We start from the raw sequence: 9251 nt of genomic DNA, 5'->3' as shown, positions 1-9251 counted from the left end.
AGAAATTCTCCTGGGGGGTGTCTGTCCTTGGTCCTTCCATCTCCCCTTTCTATTCATGTCCCTTACTTGAAGCCTTTCCAGCAGAGGCACCCAGGCCACCTAAACTACTTCCTGTGAGGAAGATGGGCTGATGGACTCTTCCAGAATGTGATGGTGATTTAATATGCTCATCTGAGCATGAGCTATGTGCATTTTAATGAGGGGCCTAGGAAGCCTCATACTCTGCTGGCGTGAGTGTAGACTGGAGTAATCTTTCTGGAGAGCCATCAGTCACCATTTGGTCAAGTTCACTATACCTCTGCCTTATATCCAGCGATTCCAATCTTGGCATTTACCCAACAGATGTTCTTGTACAGTCATAGAGAAACACACACAAGGATGGTCTCTGCAGCAGTGTTTACGGTGGCAGAGTGGGAGCCACCTGGGGGCTGCTTCTGGGGTGATGGATGAGAAAAATGGAGTGAGACACTGTATGGTTTACTATGTAGTACTTAGAAGCAAGGGGTTGTAGTATACACAGTCATATAAATGTTGAGTAGAAACTATAAGAAACAGAATGAGATAATCTTATTCAATAGTAGATGCATCAATTGGGTATTTACATGCACCCAGCAATGTACATCTAATGTGAACATATGCAAACAAAATAATAATGTTGCTGAGAGAGCAGGGCATTGTAGAAAGTGTCCCATCCTTGGACTACTGACATTTGGGGCCAGAGGACTCTTTGTAGTGGGTGGCAGTCCTGTGCATTATAGGATGGTTAGATTCCTGGTCTCTACCTACTAAATTCCAATAACATCTATTCAGCTATGAAAACCAAAAATGTCTCTGGGCATTGCCAAAGGTGCCCTTGGAGAAAAATTGCCCCTGCTGAGAACCACAGGTATAGAGAACAAGGAAAAAAACAGAATGAGTGAAAATATATATGGGAATAATAAACAAAAATGAATACCGAAAGACGGCAATGTTCAACTCACAGAATGCATTGTGAGAAGTGGGATTTCAGGCAGCAGTGTCAGAGCAGGTAACATTTTTCATCTCAGATGCCTTAATGGCTACAGTTCATTCTGTGAGTGTGTGAGGTTTTCCGCTGTGCATGTGGGAGGTGCAAAGCCATTCTTTGTTAGAATTGTGGTATTAGAAAGGAGCCACCCGGAATGAAATGTCTGAGCATGGCTTAATCTTAAGTGGCCAAATGGCTAGATTGGGTCTGGAAAATGCAACTGCTCCTCTGAGGGGATACCAGTTGCCCCGCTGGTACATGGAAGCATGAATGTCTCTCTTCAGCCCGGCAAGGAGCGAGGACCTGGGGCTTCCTGTCCTGCTCTACCCTGCAGGTCACTTTAATCTTGGAGAGCAGAAACATCACACAACCCACTGTTGACCTCCTTCCCTCGTGGCTGGACCAGCAATAGCCACTAAGCTGGCCGAGGTCCAGCCAACTGAGGACAGTGGGCTGCGGTGATCGTGGGAGGCAGGAGGGAAGCTGTCCATGGTGCTGACTTGATCTTCCCAGGGCAGATCTTAGCAACTTTTCACCTTAGGCAACTTTTCTCAAGAAGGGACTGCCTCTAATTGTAGAACAGGCCACTTTGGGGGGAGAAGAGGCCTAATAGCCTGCTCCTATCCATGACTTAGATCTTGTGAAATTCAAATTTTGCAAACACCGTAGTTAGTGTTTTGCGGTTGTGGCAGCATTGAAGGAGGGGCTCTTGCAGATGTAATTCATGCAGATGAGGTCATACTGGATGCCCTTAATATGATTTGCGTCCTTATAAAAAAAAAGAATTTTGGGAATAAACATACACATGGGAAGATTACCATGTGAAGAGGCAAAGGAAGAGATGGGATGGTGCTTTTACAAGCCAAAGAATGCCCAAGGTTGCCAGCAAGCCACTAGAAGGCAGAGATGGGCCTGGGCGAGATCCTTCCTCAGTACCTTCAGGAGATCATGGCCCTGCTAGTAGTCCCCCCAAGTAGCTGGGACTACAGGCGCCCACCACAACGCCCGGCTTGAAGATTATTTTAAATAGTCCACCAGGATCAGGGGATTATCATGGGTGCCCATTCCACCACAGTCACCCAGAGCTGTTGAAGCAGAAGTTACAGTCATACAAGATCTCTCCTGAGACGGTAAGCCAGATTTTGGATTTAGCAAAGGGCACACATGACCAGATAGCCTGTCAGAGATACTTCGAGATGACAATGTGATCTTGGACTGGTCTCCAGAACTTTGAGACAATGCATGTGTTTAGCCACCCAACTGTGGTACCTTGTTACAGTAATCGTAGGAAACTAACACACTGATGATTTCCCTTAAACTTTTTTTTGGAAAGGGTGCCCTTAAAACCTGTTTATTAGCCAATTACTAATTTCCCTAATTTCTTATTGACAGACTATAATTAGGATTATAAGCAACTTACTTTAAAAGTCTTAAACTAAATATTATGCTGGCAACAGAATTTTGTCCAGAGAGCTGTTCAAGTTCAGTCTGGCTGGTGGGCTGATTCTCAGAGTCTTTCTGCCTTTCATGGTGACCCTCTTCGGGTGATCTTAGGATATTATGTATCCAGGCTTCACAAAGGGGCTTCTCTGATCGCTACCAAATTATTAGCTTACCAGCTTGGTAGAGATTCCACTTAGGCCATGTGCTATTTTCCTGCTTAAGTCACAGTTCCAAATAGTTCAGGCTAAAATCTTAAAGAGGAGCAGAAGTTCTCAGCACTATCGTCATTCTTGTGTTCTTTGACACTTGATACAGTCTGAACAGTGTACTTCCTCGGCCTCCATCCCACCCCTTTTCTCACTAGAGAATTAGGAACGTGAAAAGCTGCACCTTCATACTCCTTTGTAGTTAGGCCCCTAGATGTAAGGCAGGTTCCTCCAATTAGATGTAGCTGCACGAGATATAGAAGGTACCATGGTTGGGAGCCTGAGGCAGGTGGATTGCTTGTGCTCAGAAGTTACAGCCTGAGCAAGAGTGAGAACCCGTCTCCACTAAAAATAGAAAAACAAGCGGGGCATTGTTTTGGGCACCTGTAGTCCCAGCTATTTTGGAGGCTGAGGCAAGAGGTTCGCTTGAGCCTGTGAGTTTGAGGGTGGTCTGAGCTACGACACCATGGCACTTTACCCAGAGTGGCAGAGTGACACTCTGTCTCAAGAAAACAAAACACACACACACAAACACAAACAAACAACACAAAAAGAAGGTAGCATGGAGTCAAGGCCATCATATTGCTCCCTTTTGGCTGTTTCTGCTAGCAAAGCAAGGCCATGGTAAGTATTTTCTGGATATTAAGAGATGTGGTGGCCGCAGTAATGGATTCTTTTTTTAGCCTGCTGATTCCTGGCTCAGGGTGCAGAGGGGCGGCACATAGATTCTTTCTTTCTTTCTTTCTTTTTTGACACAGAGTCTCACTATGTTGCCCTCAGTTGAGTGCTGTGGCATCACAGCTCACAGCAACCTCAAACACTTGGGCTTAAGTGACTCTCTTGCCTCAGTCTCCCAAGTAGGGGAGGTGCCTGCCACCGGCCTGGCTATTATTTTTTGTTGTTGTTGTGGTTGTCATTGTTGTGTAGCAGGCCCGGGCCGGGTTCAAACTTGCCAGCCCCTGTGTATGTGGCTGGTGCCGTAACCACTGAGCTACGGGCACCAAGCCATGGTGCAGAGATTCGTGATCCCAGTAGTTGGCATGGAGGCCTCCAGGTTGTCTGACTCCTAGTGGATTTGCTCTGTCTTCTTCGAGGCACTACTGCTGTTGGCCCTGCCAATGCCAGCTCCTCTTGCCTTTCTGGGAATGTAGTAGGCACCAATTCCCTGCATTAATCAGCACGCTTGCTCAAATACCTCAAGCAAGTGCATTCCGTTTGTTGCATCGAACTCTGACATATGCATAGAAAATGTGTGTTAATGATGCTGTGTATCTCTGCAGCATCTGCAGCTTGTTTGATACCATTATATTAGTTAATATAATAAATGCATATTATTTTAACCAGTTTACAGGTAAGGAATCAGAATCAGAGAGCTTTTAAAACATGCTTGCCCAAAGGAAAGATGGATTCAGACAAGTTTCATAAAGCTTACTCTTACAACATCCATCATAGCTTTGGAAAGGAAGGCAAGAGTATAGACCATACACCTTTTAGTTGTCTGAAGATTATTTTAAATAGTCCACCAGGATCAGGGGATTATCATGGGTGCCCATTCCACCACAGTGACCCAGAGCTGTTGAAGCAGAAGTTACAGTCATACAAGATCTCTCCTGAGACGGTAAGCCAGATTTTGGATTTAGCAAAGGGCACACATGACCAGATAGCCTGTCAGAGATACTTCGAGATGACAATGTGAATGAATGTGGCTTTTCTTGAAATCACCCTAACCAGTTCTTTGGTGCGAGTCAATGGAGGCAAAGACCTTAAGAAGGAAGCTGCCTAGCCAGAAACTCCTCAGCACAAACCAAGCACCCTGGTAGCCAAGGATACAGCATCTGCTCTGGCCGCTTTAAGTTCCTCCCTGGATAATTGGTGGGACCACACCTACCGTGAATCTTACAAGGATACATGTGAAACTTACTAGATGTAGACTATGAATGTCTTAACACAATAACTAAGAAAATGCCAGGAAGGCTATGTTAACCAGTGTGATGAGAAGATGTCAAATGGTCTATAAAACCAGTGCATGGTGCCCCATGATCGCATTAATGTACACAGCTATGATTTAATGAAAAAAAAAAAGAAAAAAATTCCTCCCTAGAAAGGGATATGGAGGGACTAGAAGATTACTTTAGTCAATGATTCTTGGGCAGTTTAGTGACCCCTTTCCTCTGTAGCTTTCATTTATTTCTGACATCTGCCTTTTTCTCTTTTAACTTTGTTGATCTTTTCCCTTCATCCCACCCCAGTCATCCACGTGTACACACACTCATTAAGACGGGACACTTGGGCGGAGCCCCTACCTCAGTGGGTAGGGCGCTGGCCATGTACACCAAGGCTGGAGGGTTTGAACCCGGCCTGGGCCAGCTAAAACAACAACGACAACTGCAACAACAGCCACAGCAACGGAAGGGACACTTGCAGGTAAAAACACAAACCCCTACTATGCTTTGCTTTGACGAAAGGGAGGAAGAAGAGTTTCTGAGAAAATCTGTCACTTGAGTGATGTCGTTTAAATTCTGTTGTAGGAGGTAAAAACATCTTTCTGAACTGATTAAAGTCCACAAATATAGCCAAAAACAACATTAATTTTAACCATTATCACTTTTTCAGTTTGACATAATCATTTGACCTTTTTTGTAAATAAATATTAAAATGGACATAACTATGTATGTAAAAAAAACATGCTTGCACAAATTCACGCTAATAATTAAGTGGCAGAGATAGAATAAGGTATTTCTGATTCCAAGTTCCTTTTTCTTCCTGTTTCCTTACCTGATATGCTCCTGTAGTATCAAGATCAAGTTCACAGATCCTCTTCAGGCATTAGTACTGCTGAGTATGGAGGGGAAAGGCCTGAAGTGGCTGGACGAGGATGGCTCTACAGAGATTTTGTTCATTTCCACGTCTCACTCTGGGGTGGACAGAACGCTAACACCCCCTCCACAGACCCCACTTCCCGTGAGGTACGCTCTAATAGAACTCCTTCCCTTGAATGTGGATGGGACCTGTGGCTTATTTCTAGCCAGTACACTATGGCAAAGTGATGGTGTGCCATTCCTGTGACTAAGTTACATTGGTGAGACTCTGTCATAGCAGACTGGAGGACACAGTCTCCCTTGTTGGCTTTGTAGAAGTGAACCGCCTCATCGTGAGAAGGTGACATGGCAGAGAACTGAGAGTGACTCGTAGGAACTGAGAGCAGCCCCTGGCTGGTAGCCAGAAAGGACATGGGGACCTCAGTCCTACAGTCACTAAGAACAGAATTCTGCCAAGGAGCATGTAGATTTGAAGAGGACCCTGAGCCTTCATTTGCATGAGTCCCAGCCTTGGCTGATCCCTTGATTTCAGCCTGGTGAGACCCTAAGCAGAGGACCCAGTGAGCTGTGTCCAGACTCCCATGGAAACAGTGAAATAGAAAATGTGCATTATCTTTTTTTTTTTTTAATTAAATCATAGCTATGTACATTAATATGATCATGGGGCACCATACCCTGGTTTCATACACCGTTTGACACATTTTCGTCACACTGGTTAACATAGCCTTCCTGGCATTTTCTTAGTTATTGTGTTAAGACATTTACATTCCACATTTACTAAGTTTCACATGTACCCTTGTAAGATGCACCACAGGTGTAATCCCACCAATTTCCCTCCCTCTGCCCCTCTCCCCCTCCCCCCTCCCTCCCCTCCCTTTCCTCCTTTCCCCTATTCTTAGGTTGTAACTGGGTTATAAATGTGTATTATCTTATGCTGCTAAGTGTGTGGTTATTTGTTGCACAGCAACAGAAAACCAATATGCACCCCAAGCCTCTCTCCCAGGTGACATTCCCACAGGAGAGTGGGAGGGACAGGGCTGAGCAGGACGGGGGATGGGGTGGCCTGCCCTGTTGATAATCGGAAGTGCGAGCACATAACAAAAGGGGTCCCCCCCTTGAAGATTCTGTCTGTTTTACAGGTTGCTTCCATGCTGCTTCCTTTAATGTCTATTCATTGTAGTCTTAACCATCAAGTCAACCCACTACCTTAGAAGAATGGTTGGAAAGATACAAGTTCTAGAAGATGTGTTAAGAGTAGCAGTGACTTCTCCATGTCCCCTGTCCTGTGCTTCAGCCTGCACACTGCGTCCACACGCTGCCTCCACACCCTCACACAGACAGAAGCTGGCCACACGCTTCCCTCTCTGGAGGGGACGTCCTTCTCCACAGCTCTGCCTCCCCCCCGGCTCCCTGGTGGCCTCTGACACTCAGGGCCTCAGCCTTCTTGCGTGGCTAGGTCACGGTTTTAACTTGAGTTACAGCTCATATATTTAAAAAGAATAAAGCCTCTTCATTTTCTATTTCTGACCTCCAAGAGTCTTATCCAGCTGCATAGTTGTTTTGTTTTTTTTTTTTTTATCATTTTGTGATATCTTAGTCTATTGCTGTTTGAACAATCTGTCTTTAGGAAATAGCTGATTTTTAAATTCTTCCCCCTCTTCTTAGCATCTGCTTTGGGGAGGGGTAGAGTAGGCATCATAGGTTAAGTTCCCTGGGAAACACTCTGAGAGGCCAAAATCACATGCAAGAGGTTTATCAGAAAGTGTTTCCGGGGGTACCTTGCCCTCCCTCCCTTTCCCCACCTGTGAGGGGCGAGGGAAAACTTGGCCTGCAGTTTGAGGAGAAAGTTCCACTCACATGGAGTGTATTAGAAAGACTCTCTGGTCACAAGTTCCATCCACGTTCTCCAATTCAGCTCTACCAATAAAACTGATTTTTAAAAGGCTCTGTTTCATTTTCGTGTCTTATTTCTAGTAGTTCTAAATTCAGAAGAAGACAGGGGTGCTATTTATTGGTCTTCCGAAAATCCAGCCAGAGTGGTGAAGGTGAAGATGATGATGGTGATAACAATCACAGTGATGGTATTAACTTCATTTAAAGCTCAAATAAGGTTATTCAAAAGCACCAGTTAGGAGCCACTGGTTCATCCCAACCCCAGGTTCTTTCTTTGTGGCTTCAGTTTGACAACTTAGTATCCTTTAAAAATTCACTTTCCTGCGTACGTTGAGTGTACACAGCCAACAGTGAAATCTTACCTGCACTCCTATAGGCGTCTGTGTGGTTTGGGATGTCCCAAATCACTGAGTGTCAGCGCCACGGAGTTCCATGTACATGTCCTGGGTGGAGGTCCCCCAAAGTGACAGGAAGATTGGAAATGAGAGCAAATCTGAGTAGGTGTAAACCACAGCATCATGGCTGTGAATGCATTTAGTGGAGATGTTGGAAGATGTTGGATTTGAACCGGTTACCTTCACTTCTACCCATCCCGGCTGCTTAGTGGTCAGGACTCTCTGCTGGAAGAACACAGCAGTAGGAATCCCACACTGTGAGTGCCAGTCTGAGCTTTGCCATGGATGGAAGAAAACTCTGCACAAGTGCAGCTCAGCCCTGGCGTCAGCCTGCCTAGTGTTTGCAGTGGCCAGCAGTCTAGCTAGCCTGCAGCAAGGATCTTATCTCTCTAAATGGCTTTCCTTCATCTGTAATGTGGGGATAATTATAGCACTTGCATCATAAGAGAGTTGGGAGAACAAGATGAGATAAGCCATGAAAAGTGTTTAGCACAATATCCGGCACACTGCAAATATCCACACGTGTTGTTAGATGAGGAAGTAGAAGATGATTTAAACTCTTAGCACTTAATTATTCAATGGGAATAGTAATAAGAATAATGATAATGCTTGCACCACAGGTTGTAGGAAAAAATAAGATAAATGAATGAATAGAAAAATTTAAAAAAATGCAAATACAGAATATCTTTATTTATAGTGAAATTAATGTTTGTTCCTCAGTCTTTTCTAAAATAGGATGGGTATAAATAGGAGGGTTTCTTGCAATGACTGTGACTTATTTGAGCAGACCCGATCACTGACAGGTGGGTGTTACTTGTGTGTCAGTTTGTTCAAGCTCTATTTTGGGGACAGGAAAGCTGCTAATGGAGACGGTAAACCTCAGGAGTCAGTGAGCATCATTTTAGGGGGTCTCATTCCAGGGCAGTCACTAAAAGTGCATTAGTCACTCATATCTCAGTCCACCCTGAGGCTCTGCTACGTAGCATACTGCATGCTAGAAGTGGGTTTTGATGGTGAAAATCGTCACCTATTCCTGATAGGAATGGATTCTGGATTCTGGTGACTGGTCAAATTGAAGGTATTCAAGATAGGAGGGCTGGAGAGGGCCTACCCTGCTCCCTTGCATGCAGAGGGTAGAAGCCTCTGGGCAGCCTGACTCCTAGATGTTGCTGGGTCAATGTGGAGTGTGGTTACAGGTCCCAATACAGAGACCTCAAACTTCAATGAACTCAGGTTGTATGCCTAGTTCCCTGCCTGATTTGCTAAATAAAACATGTTAAATAAATGTCTATATGTGGCAATATTTGGTCTTGGACTCACTTTTTTAAAAACCTGGTAAGGTGTCATGGAGAAGTAGATTATTCTTGCCCCTCTTAAAACCTTTGGATGGCTGCTATTAGCTACCAATAAGAATCTAACTGTTGTGCAAATTGGCTAAGATGGTTCATGACAATTTTAATGTATAACAATTTCAGGGCAGAACAAGCAA

The 9251-nt window shown here is 44.7% G+C and overlaps 1 pseudogene; it reads left to right on the top strand.

Annotated features, from left to right (window-relative positions):
- The first annotated feature begins 825 nt into the window (after window positions 1-825).
- LOC128571719 (DNA primase large subunit-like) lies at window positions 826-4797 on the top strand (annotated as a pseudogene).
- The last annotated feature ends 4454 nt before the right edge of the window (window positions 4798-9251 follow it).

Source organism: Nycticebus coucang, chromosome 19 (assembly GCF_027406575.1).
Source record: "Nycticebus coucang isolate mNycCou1 chromosome 19, mNycCou1.pri, whole genome shotgun sequence".
Lineage (NCBI taxonomy): Eukaryota > Metazoa > Chordata > Mammalia > Primates > Lorisidae > Nycticebus > Nycticebus coucang.
Note: the sequence above shows the minus strand (reverse complement) of the source record. Positions and strands in the feature narration are given on the sequence as shown.